Source organism: Pseudochaenichthys georgianus, chromosome 11 (assembly GCF_902827115.2).
Source record: "Pseudochaenichthys georgianus chromosome 11, fPseGeo1.2, whole genome shotgun sequence".
NCBI classification, from domain to species: domain Eukaryota; kingdom Metazoa; phylum Chordata; class Actinopteri; order Perciformes; family Channichthyidae; genus Pseudochaenichthys; species Pseudochaenichthys georgianus.
Window position 1 is genome coordinate 10,470,322 of NC_047513.1, and position 12,944 is coordinate 10,483,265.

General features: G+C 40.5%; 1 protein-coding gene across 1 annotated transcript in view; it reads left to right on the top strand.

Annotated features, from left to right (window-relative positions):
• Positions 1-260: 260 nt before the first annotated feature.
• LOC117454731 (voltage-dependent calcium channel gamma-7 subunit-like) overlaps positions 261-12,944 on the top strand; it is a 52,978-nt gene continuing 40,294 nt past the window's right edge. The window contains exon 1 of the mRNA XM_034093873.2: positions 261-461. The gene's annotated coding sequence lies outside the window, so the exon portion shown is untranslated. The remainder of the gene's footprint in view (positions 462-12,944) is intronic.

Below are 12,944 nucleotides of genomic sequence, written 5' to 3' on the forward strand. Positions count from 1 at the left end.
AGTTACACAATGCTAATTGTTGCTGTATGTTCGTATCAGTCATGCTGTCAGCTTGCATGTGCCCTCAATTTAAGCCTCTTATGCCATGCTGTCTTTGCGCGTCTTCTTCTTCCTTCAGCGTATACATCACTGTAACACCCCCCTCCTCTCCCCTCACACATACACACACACCAGTCCCACCTCCCTATACCCAAACTACAGTGAAGCCCATTCAACCGATTCTCCGCAGTGCTGAAAGAGCAGAGTGAAGTAAAGAAGGAGGAGGAGGAGGAGTGAGAAGAGAGGAGAGGGGAGATACGGGGAATCACGAAAGAGAAACAGAGAGAGAGAGTGTGCGGCGAGAGCAGCAAAGAGGGAGGGTGAGAGATAAGGGGGAAAACTGCAAATGTGGTGGTCAGGTCTCCCAGTGCGCACACATCTCTCGTCGGCTGCACCATCCGACCAGCTCTCCGGTCTGCAGGGTGAGTAAAGCCTTCCTTTATTTACTGCGTCTTACCAAAACCTTAATTTCTCCCATGTCCAACCTCCACCCTTCTTTCGCATCTGTTTTAAAGCCCCTCGCACTCTTCAGGCTTGTTGAGGCGCTCTTTCGGTTGCGCACGTCAGGACTTCTGTCTCGGCTGCATTAAGAAGATGCTCATGCACGTGACTGTGTTTACAGTAAATGTTAGCCTCTCTTTAAAAAACAAGAACCCAAGGCTGTTGTACAAGAGAAGAGCCTCAAGTCTTTCGGTTTGAGGAGGGAAGGGGTTTGCGCGCTGTTTAGTTGACAGCCGCAGATGAGTGTGTCTGCGCGGCTGTTTGCTGGCTTGCTTAAGGAGGAATGCACTGTTTGGTGAGATTAGAGTGGCGCATTTGGAGGAAGCGCGCCAGTGTTACACTGTACAGTCAGTATAGAGTCTGGAGAAGAGCACAGTAAAGCCCCGCCGGAGGAGTGGAGAGGGAGGGGAGGGGAGTGTGTGTTGATGATGTGATTGTGTCACTACAGTACGTGTGCGTGTCAAGAAGGGGAAAATATGGGGAGGAGAATCTAGGAGTGAGGGTGGCAAATAACGTGTGTGTGGGGGGGGGGGGCGTGTGTGTGTCCTAAAAAGTGTTCTTGGATCATACAGTTCCAGTGGACTGCAGCACTTGTTATTGGGTCTATGTATCTCGATCTCTCTCTCTGTGTATAGGCTACTGTATGCATAGTGTGTGTGTGTGTGTGTGTGTGTGTGTGTGTGTGTGTGTGTGTGTGTGTGTGTGTGTGTGTGTGTGTGTGTGTGTGTGTGTGTGTGTGTGTGTGCGTGCGTGTGTGTGCGTGTGTGTGTGTGTGTGTGTGTGTGTGTGTGTGTGTGTGTGTGTGTGTGTGTGTGCGTGTGTGTGTGTGTGTGTGTGTGTGTGTGTGTGTGTGTGTGTGTGTGTGTGTGTGTGTGTGTGTGTGTGACGATGGGAAGGTCCTTATTTCTCTTTTTAATTTCCATCTTTTTCCAGTTTGCATTCTGCTTTTCAGCCCAACTGTATAGAGTGGCGAAGTCACGCCCATCTACTTCTGCCCCATGGGACCTTATTTCTGAAAAATTATGTAGGCAAAGTCAAAGTTGAATTGTGCCATGAATTACACATATGATGTTTGTCAGTCTTAAAAATTAATTTCCATGTCAAAAGAGTCACAGTTTGTCTAACAACTGTTGAAATATAAGACTATGAATAATACGCAACTAGAAAGACTACAAATCCCAGAATCCCGGTCCCGCATGCTGGCTCTTACGGAACGACTTCTCCCCTTGTGTGTATACAGTTCTCAACATGGCCAGACTTGTACTGATTTTCACCTCTTTTAATACTTCATTCTGAAAGGAAGAGGTGAAATGTGCCAACGTGACGGCCGTTATCAAAAGATAATCTTTCTCTCTCCATTGACTTCAATACATGATTTTTCCGAAATAAGGTCCCATGGAGGTCCCCCGGAAGGGGAGGGACTTCGCCACTCTACAGTTAAATCGACCGGACTTCTTTCTGCAGATGTGAGCGTCCTTTAACAACGGTCAATAAGTCCTTGCTGCACATTATCCCTTACATGCTTCCATCTTAAGCTTTGTTAGTTAGTTAGTTTCGTAACGGACGTAATGTAATAGTTGTAACGGTTGTAGCTTTTTTCAGACGCAGAGGGATACTGACTTGTTGTGAAAAGTAACTACAATTCTACCCGTGGTATACGCTCATTATATCACGGCTAAGAACCAATCAGATTGTTTGATTTGACTTTTCCGTTTTATAATGTATAATACCCTCTTAAAAATAAGTTTAGGACTCTGGCATAGGAGACTCGAAGGCCCAGTAGTGGGTCAGAACAGAAGGTCCTGTATCCTTATGGCCTTTTAGTTCTCCAGAGATGTTTACAGATGTACACTCTGGTTGTATAAGATGTGAAGCATTACATCTCTCTGAGGTAATGGAAAATAAATCACACACTTTGCTTTTTCAAACGCCTGATTGACAGTATGAGTCACCAACATGGTAGGGTCAGAGCTGCAGTTTGCACCAGGGCTACTGTACAGTAAAGTCCTTGAGGTATATTTGTCCACCGGAGAGATAACAGCCCATCTCTAAGAATTTAAAGAGATTAAGCTAGGCCTATAACCACATTTTAACAAGCATTGGAAAACATCGCTATCAATGTTTAGATAATAGTATTTAGTAGAAGTCAAAGATAGTGGACTTAGAGTTGTACAGCAGTTCTGAAGTGAACAATTGATTTTAACCAAGGAGATTATGAATCTGCCCTGTTTGCTATTTATTTGCATTGGATTCATTAAAACTTAGAGGTATCTTTGTTTCACAAGCGACCTCTTGTGGCTGTATTTTTAATGACTGTTGGTTCTGAGAAGCAATGGTGTAAGTAGCTTGATATAGTTGTAATGCGTCTGAATCCTACACATTGGGATAAGAGAAGTCCAAATATTGGTTTTGTCTTGTTTTGTGTCTTTTGATAATACAGTACAGATCCATCAGCAGCGAAGCGCTGCGGTTTGTATTATTTCTCTTCGGTAAGAACTCAGCCTTAGTACATGGGGCATGCACTATTATGTGAAATACAGGGGTGTTGCAGTGGCAAAAACACTTTCATACAGTGTCTCTTATAATGTTGCACCCCTTAGTTCATACATCCATACAAAGCAAAGTTAGTAGTAGGGTGAGGAATGGCGAAAGATAACTTGAGAAAAACAATAAGAAAACCTGCCTATTATCTCTCCTGTGCAGATCTGGTCAATAACTGCTTAAAGTCGGCGTGCTAATGAGATTTTTGGTTTCGGAGAATATTCAGATGTGGCCCCCTCAACTCTAATGTCATAAAGGATGGAGGTAGGGAGGTATGTGTTAGGAGTATGCAGTAGTAACAATCTGGCTTTATGCAACTTTGGGCCAGATTCATGTATTTGTTCGAGTCCTTTTAGGTTTAAAAGCAAAACATAGACTTAGAACTTAGGACAAATTGGTGCAATGAAACTGAAAACACAGCTGTTTATTTTCTGATGAGCAAACATTCTGTGAAAGCTAGTCTCCAAAAAATGTGCACAGTTTCCCTTTTGGCCAAAAGCGTAATATAAGCTCAAACTCAAATCATACATTCAGACAGAGTGAAGGTATGGATGTGTGTGACCTGGAATTGCAGGTTTGGTTTTAGGAATTGGTGCATGCTGCTCTGCCCAGGCTTACAGGATGTGTCACACTTCACACTGCCTGCCTGCCAGCCCTGTGCGCATATGTGTGACGTAAAATGTGTGTGTGTAGTACAAGGACTTTCCTTCGTTTATGGGCCAAGGTCTTTCCCTGTAATCTCCCTTTTCCCTTTCTTCTCCCGTCCTCTGTTATTCTCCCACTGCATCTCTGCTTATCTCTCCTGCTATCCTCTCCTCCTCCCCTCAGTACATTAACAGACAGTCTCTTGCAGGCCTTTTCTCAATGTGTGTGTGTGTGTGTGTTTTCTTACCCGCCGCATAAGCTAATTATCTTTATCAGTCCAGCAGTCGCTCTACAGACTGCGGGAAGAGGGTTTGTTTCCCAAAGCTTTCATCGCCTTAAGCATCGCTTTGAGATGTGGACGTGGTTCATCGATGATCCGAGGAATGTCTCATCTGGAGAATTTTGATGCTATTTTCAAATCTAATTGGTCTTGGGCCTTTTAGAAGCAGATATGTTTTCTATAACACCACATACCTTCTTCACTGGCCCTTTTCTCCTGTGTTTTTTCTTTTCGTTTCTCTTTCCTACCTAACTCCATCCTATTTTACATAATCCTTTTGACTAGTTCCTCCATCTTATCGCATTCACCTTTCCCTTTTCTTTTCTCCTGTGATTATTCCCTTAATAAATTCATTAAGTCCTCTCATTCAATAGATCTGACCTTCTAACCCTCCCTATTCCTTTTATATCTCCCTCTTTATTTATTCCTTCTGTCCCTCCTTTCATCACCGACCTCTTACATGACTCCTCTTTTTATCTTGTCCTCCGTTCTTCCCATCTTTAAATATCTCTCTCTTTTCTTGCCAGTTGGCACAAGCCCCTCACTGCCGTCAGAGGGACATATTGCCTTCTCAACAGAAAACAAGCCCCCACTCCCCCCTAATGCTAGCAAGCTAACCTGTGAACGCCATCTGTGGAGCCAGGCCCGGCACCATGGTACGTGATATGTGGTGCTCAGCAGTTGTTTTGCTTTATAATGACCTAATCTTTGCCTCATCTGATTTCCTAACTTCTTCTTTTTTTATATTGTAATCCTATAAGTTCTGGATCTGGTATAGAAATACTGAGGTTATTACTCCAAATTCAAAGAAAACAACCCAATATCACCAGCCAACAACCACCTTTTTAATATGTTCAATATATAATGATATGTATTAATATCATGCTAAATTATAATCTTGTAGACATCTCAAATGTATGGACCACACTTTCCCTGTATTGCCAGCTTTGAATCTTTGATGGTGTATACTTAAAGAGGCCCTATTCTACTCGCTTTTAGGTTCATATTTGTATTATTTGCATCTACTGTGACATGTTTCGATGCTTGAACGTTCAAAAAGGTCTTTATTTTTCTCATACTGCCTGTGCTGCAGCACCTCTTTTCACCCTCTGTCTGAAACCAGAGCCCAGTCTGCTCTGATTGGTTAGCTGGCCCTTATTATTGCTAGATTTTCATCTGATTAGCAATTTAGTTCACACTGTTTGTGTGTCTGAGAAAGGGCTTTCATTGTGTCTTTATTCATTAAGGGATAAGCATGACTACCAACGCAATGATTTATAATAAAGAGACATGTTGATAGTAGATACAACCTGTCTCTCGCACTGTACTGAACAATGAGCTCTTTATTAAGTAAATGGCCTATTTCTGGAAATTAATTTATACGTACAAAGCTCCTAATTATGGGAACTTATTAGCACTCCTACACTGACAAGCCCACGTTAATGCCTTAATTAGCAACGCACACTCATTCATTAAGTTGGTCTTCATTGAGGATGCTTCTAAGCCTCCAATAAAATTAAACAGAATTAATAAATCATATAAAAATGTAAATTGTCTGGAGGACTATTACAGCAGCCCTATTGCTTTGTAATGAAGCCGCTAGATTTAACTTCTGGTATTTTTCATATGTTTTCTTTTGTAATATATACTGAAGTTTATGGACTTCCATTTGTTGATAATAGTGTTTTAGTTGATTATCAAAGAAAACAACATTCAGATGTGGTAATTCAACAAGATGATAGGCAGCAGCAAGAAATACATTGTAACAAAGACAATCATCCCTCCTGTTGTGGCCTTCAAAAAGGAAAAAAAGCAATTTCTTCTATAGTGAATACAGCACAAGTATAGGTGATTGTAAAAAAAACAAAATTGAACACCTAGATATCCTTTTTGGATCCTGTATTGGAGGCCTATGATGTTCTGTGGTGCTGTATCGACACCATGCTACTTCCTGCGCTTTGCACAACAGTCAGGACTACAAAAGCTCCTTGTCAGGTCTTCTAACTGTTTGAACAAACAAGGACAGTCTCAACTGAGTTTAGAAACTGGGTCAAGTAAACATTGAGACCTTTTGGAAAGCTGATCTATTCCATTTCCACTTGGCCTTTCCAGTTTTTCCAAAAAGGCCTAAAGGAAAAGGCGCACATCTGGCCCTGGTAGAGAAAGAGAGAGAACATGAATGAGCATGGTGGACAGCTCCTCAGCTTGCTGCTCACTGCTGCCTCTCCGGATCTCACATATGCAAAAACATGTCAAGGTGGGAGAGACAAAAATACAAAATATTAATAAAGAGGAAACCAGATGTATCTGGAATATTGTACACAAAAAGCAGACCTTAGTGGATCACAACATATCAATTGCAAACACACCATTTTTGTTTTTTTATAAAAACATTAATGTATATAAACTCCCCAGTAAAACCAAATGTCCTTTATAACCGTATGCCCTCCTTCTATCTCCCTACCGGCCTTTCCTTTATTCCTTTCCTCAATGTTCCCCATCTAATACCTTTTCATCCCACCTCACCCTTCTCCTGTTGGCCTTCGCTTCCTCCTTTCTTCCACTCCTTAACCACTTACTCCTCCTCTATCTCCTCTACCCTTCTTCCTCCGTCCATCATCCTTTCCCCCTTTTACCCTATTTTCCTTTTTTCCTTTCTCCTTTATTTCCTCCCTTCTCCTCCTATATCCTTCCTCACAAACATCCACCTTCGTTCCTCTTCTACTTTCCCTCCCCACCTTCCCTCACTCCTCCTCGGCACATCATTACTTCTGACTGTTTGTTCCTAAGCTCCATTCATCTGTATTTCATTACATCGCCTCTGCTCCTGGAATCTCCCGGCACGCACACAGTTAGTTAGTGCGTGGTGCAACCTGGGAATTGTGGTTATATTCCCAGGGCTTAAACTACAAAGACAAGCTCATCTCGGCCCAATTGTCGTCAGCTATCTCAGCAAGCACACACAGGGCTGCTTCAGTGTGTGTGTGTGTGTGTGTGTGTGTGTGTGTGTGTGTGTGTGTGTGTGTGTGTACACACGTGTGTACGTGTGTATGTGTGTGCAAGAGCTTGCTTAAAACATCTTGGTGCACTGACCCATCACAGCAGTTGCTGCCCTCCAAACCCACATTTTGTTCCAGCTTCCGTTTTTAAAGCCACAGAAAAAAAACATGCACAGTATATTGACTCGAATAAAACTGAACAACTAAATTTGTTTTGTATTGTGTAGATGCAGCCATGTGTGACTACACCCCTTCTTTTAACTCTACATTATTCTTTTTCTACCAAGTGGTCTTTCTTTTTCTTTTGTTGTATAGTCTTCTTTTTTACTGAATGGGTACAAATGAGCGAATACACTATATTCAACATTTCAACAAAATTGCACTTCTTCCAAAACAAATACAAAATAAACATACAAAGAAAATGGATATGAAACAATAATAAGTCATTAAAGAAACAAAGAAAGAGACTGAACAACAAAGTTGAAATAATAATTATGAAACCCTATTGCATGCATTCTTAGTGAATTAAATGTAGTTTTCCGTTTGTAGTAATATCATATGTGACTTGTTTTTCTCCTAGTTTTAATTGGTTTGTTAGTCTTGCTTTCTAATTTCCAATTGTTCTTGTTATAATCGTAATTAGTATCAGAAAAAAGTATTGCAAGGATTCATACACTATTTAGCACAATTTCATTTTTATGTTAAAAACAAACACCCTTTCTTTCTTAAATGTCTCTGCCTCTGTATGTTTCTTCGTTTTGCTTTTGTAGGGCAGCACGGTTTCATGTGTTTCAGAGAAATAATGAGCAACTGGATCTCAAAAGATTCATTAAATTCAAACAAAACAACCCTATCCGCAGTGCCCTGCAGCGAGTGTTAAACTCTTTATGATGTTTATGTTTTGGTGAGGAGATGCAATATGAAAGCCTGTGGGGTGACACAGTTATCTGAGTCCTGCAGGTACTCCTCTCCTCCGCTCTGAGTGGACGATGGATTGGTGTGTTTTGACTCAGCAGCTCTGAGCGTCCGACTGCCTCTCATGTTGAGCCTGACATTTCCAGCACTAAGACTCGGTGCTTATTTACACGAGACAAGCGCAAATCACCTTTGTCTTCTTTAGAGGATGTGACTTTCAGAGGCGCTGACGTTTCCAAATGTCGGGCGTCTCTCAGTGACGTAGCTCAGACAGGAGAAAGTCACAGCACCCTGTCTCACTCCTCCTATCTGCACTTTTACAGCAGGTGAACTTTTTAAACTGTGTGCTTTTAAGCAGTTTTGATATATTATGTTGAGTTGAAGGTCCTGCTTTAAAATGCATGTGTTGCCTAAAAAAGCTGTCTGCCTCCCGAAAATATCCTTCTTACGACTTTTAAATATTTAAATGTCGAGATTTTTACAAGGTCCTTTTTCAAGGTCACACCAGAAAGCTTAACTATTTCTCAGTTTGCTCAACATTAATATTCAATACGATATGCAACAGAAAGAGTGTTCATGCTACCTAAAAAGGAAGCAAGTACCAACAATAAATAATGTATAGAGCCATTGTCAGGTAATTCTTTTTGCCTGTGCCTATTTTCCAAAAGAATATACAAATGTCTTCAAAAGCTAGTAAAAACAATATCTTTAAACATTTTAGGGACTATAATTGAACTGTGTGTGTGAAAATGTATGGTGTCATGAATGTAAGCACATGTGATTTTAGATATTGCCCTTTAGGAACAGAATTCTTTATAAAATACTTATTTTCTAGGAATGATATGCTCAAACATGCAAGCCTGATAAAGACACATTTGAAGGTCATACTGACAAGTATTTATGTTAATAATGAACTACTATTTATTTGTATGGGGAATTGTTTGATTTACTCAAAGAAGGTGAATTCAAAGAGATGACAAATGTTATTTACTTGTATGGCTACAGTGCATACTGTACTGTATACATTTGAATGATTGTGTATTGACCCCTAGAGGTATAGCATATTCTATAGTCTTAATGGGGATGCTAATAAACTAAGATAGTAGTAAAAGTCAGGGACCAGACTTCATTTGGGTCTTTAAAGTTACTTGCACATGTATGTTTTTCACATGAAAGATCAACTCCATACACGACTGCCTTTGCATTTTCCTTTTTTTTCTGGATTCACCTGGAGCGACGGGATTTTACTATAATGAATCTGCTCCACAGCGCTGAGTGACAAGGTCACTCCTCACTCTCTTCCGCCTGACAGCCACTCTCTCTTGCTTCTTATCTGTCTCTCTTCTGATCTTGTCTTCTAAGCTCATTTTGTTCTCGGCTTTTCAGCTCTTTCTCAGCCTCATAAACAACATTCTAAAAAGTGACTCAACCTCCTTCAACATCCTGTTTTAATCACAGTTAAACTTGAGCTTTATACAAACCATGAAATACTTTAAGAGTTGAAACCATCTTCCTGTTTGTAGGCTGTATATATCTGCTTTACATATTTATATTGATGAATTTAACGGTATCCGCTTAAGTGTTACACCCTAAAACAAAACTGTCCAAATTTGCAACTGAAGTAACTTGATGTTAGACAATAATACAATCTGATAACATTAGCCACAATGTTGTTCTTTATCTTTTTTGTTCAATGTCATATTTAAGAATAAAGAAACTCTATCTGTACATAAACTCAAATGAATAACCCAAAACAATGCAAGAAAGATAACAACTTAAATATTTTTGAAAACATGTTGACACTCTGTCCTCTGTCTGGGTCCTCTGTTGCCAAATGTATAACTTATAAATTATCCGCTGAAACTCTATGTGTCAGACTCACATAACACCTGGTTACCCACAGCACTGAAGACAATACACATGTTGTCAATTTAAATAAACCCAAGGGCATGTTTTATTGAACTTTATTAAGATTTAACTTCAGGTAACAGCTTACAGTTTAGACTGTGATAGGAGTTTCATGTGAAATCATCTTTTACAGGCTCTGCGGGTTATTTGACTTGCACTGTAAAGCATTTTACATTCACATGAAAACAGTTCGATTGGACATATATGTCCTTGTATCATGTACAAAAGGGAAGTCTGAGTCAAGGGTGTTGTGCTTAAGGGGACTGATCAGTCCACGGTTGTGTTTGGCGACAACAGAGAGTGTGTGTGTAACCGCAGTTTTTGGTGTGTTTCTCTCTCTCTCACTCACTCACACACACACACACACACACACACACACACACACACACACACACACACACACACACACACACACACACACACACACACACACACACACACACACACACACACACACACACACACACACACACACACACACACACACACACACACACACACACACACACACACACACACACACACACACACACACAGAGAGATTGGGGATGTTTTTCAGTGTGAAGAGCTTAAATGATGCATGCCAGAGGAAACATTTCTGCCACCTAGCGAGTGTCAAACTGCACTGCATGTTACCTGGAAGGGGGGGGGCTCATTACATCACCAGAGACACCAGACGCCTATACTACGAACCTGGTTCAACCTAACCTGGATATGTTTGAGTTAGCCGGTTGGCCTAATCCAAAACATACGCGCTCTCGCTAAACTGTACTACGACGCTGGTTATCAAGTGGATCGCTCAAGCCAGCCGTGTCCTATCTAGTTAGGTGCGCGTTCACATGAAAGGGGTGGTATCTGGAGCATTCGACCAATCACAAACATGGAGAAGCGCACTGACAGCGCAGCGTCATACTTCCTGAATGAAAAGTGAACTTTAATACTAGTCAAAAATGAAGAAGTTAAACTTTAAACATCCATGACTTAAACACTTTATCCAGGATCAAAGCCACAGAGCTGCACCTGCAAGGTGAATACAGCTGGCAAAAGAAAAAGTGTTTGAATGCGTACATTAACAGGTTTATGATATCACTGCCCCGTCTAAAACACGATCTGACTACAATTACATTTGTCTCGAGTGTTTCGTCAACTTATGTGTTGCTTAAAATAATACTTCTGCATACAGTATGTGACACTGTGAGTGTTGCACGGCCAGATACGGCTCAGCTGACTCAGATAAGGAGATATATGATACATTATGAAGTGATATGCCGCGGACTGTACTTAATGTACTCTGATCCGGTTACTTATGTTGTGGCCGATATTTAAGTAAGCTTTCTTAACGCTAATGTTATAATAGTCAGATTGCTCTGAAGATGGAGGTGATATTCTATTCATGTTCACGTTCACACAGTCGGTGATTTTTGCCAGCCGTCTTTCCTGCGACGGCAGCTTTTCTGTATTTCCTTTCTCCTGTAATATGACTTGATCGCTTTAAACTCCGCACACTGAGCTCTGATTGGTCAGCAGGCGGTGCTTTCACTGAGTTGAGCTCTTAGCCTGCAACCTAACCTGGTCCCGACCAGGTTAGCTGCTTAGCATATATTACCATGGAGATCTAGCCTGCTAAAAAGAGAACCAGCTTCGTAGGACCGGAAAGACGGAGTTTTCCCTGAATTTAGCCGGCTAAGCGAAAATCCTGCTTCGCAGTATACCCCCCAGGTTAGCTGCTTAGCATATATTACCATGGAGATCTAGCCTGCTAAAAAGAGAACCAGCTTCGGATGACCGGAAAGCCGGAGTTTTCCCTGAATTTAGCCGGCTAAGCGAAAATCCTGCTTCGCAGTATACCCCCCAGGGCTGATCACAGCTACAGGCAGCGTCCTTGTACTTCAAAATGAGCAAAACCTGAAGCACTCACAACATATTACGGCCTTGCCAGACTCCATTCTTATTTATGCATTACTCTTCTAAACATTTATTCTTATTTATACATTTCCCATGTATTTACCTTTATTTTTGTATCATTTATTTTGTACATACTTCTGATAGTTGTTTATATAACTGACTGTTTTGCACTCTAGTTAGACACTCCTTAATTGCGTTACACTGTGCTTGCATTTTGTAATGACAATAAAGTAATCTAATCTAATTTACATTACAATTTTGCATGCATCAATTATTTTTGTTTTTACTTTTAATGTTTTTTGTTATTGTCAATTTTCCAATTTCTGTCTCAGGATAAACAATTAATCTGTATAAAGAGGCTTTTGGCAGAAGAAGTTTGGTTGTTTTCTAGTTACTATATCCAGAACTAACTGAGTGCAAGAATTAATAAACTCAAATACTTGATAAACATATACCTCTGTGTCCTAAAAGGAAATAATGGTATCCATATTTCCCCATTCTTGAGCCAGCATTATTACCATCATTTAAAAGTAAATTATCTTTCTTCTTTGCCCTCTGTATAATTTGAGTGTTCTGTTTGGGTCATTGAATTCAATTGCATTCCATTCGGTTAGATTTGTATCTTGAAGGATGAACTTGTTATTGGTATTCAAAACATCACTCACCTCCTTACTTTCTGTTCTGTTCTATCGAAAGAATATTTCGTGGTGTTTCTCTCCTCGCTGATGATAATATTTAGATGTTGATGAAGGTCTCTCTTTGTGTCAGGCTGATGCTTTTGTTTGCTAATGGCAACCTTCATTCCATTATATTGTAAGACTTAAGTGGTCTTCAAATGACCATGCAGACCATAGAAACACCTCAATTAGATATCTTTGTTTTCTTGCTTAACATAATGTCATCACTATGTAACACTAGTGCTTCTATTGGCTAGCTTTCCAACACATTTTACGTGATAGGCTAAGGGGCGGGATATCTCGAGGCTTTTGACCAATCAGAGCAGACAGGGCTCTGGTTTCAGGCAGAGGGTGTTGCAGTACATGTAAAGCACTTTTTGAACCTCAAACAATGTAAACATGTCACAGTATATGCAAAAAATAAATAATATGAACTTCAAAATGTGCGTAATAGGGCCTATGATGTTTCTTTGTATTCCACTTTTTCAATATCCATCAAAATCCATTATCCGTCTCCTAGTCCTTTAGTGTTCT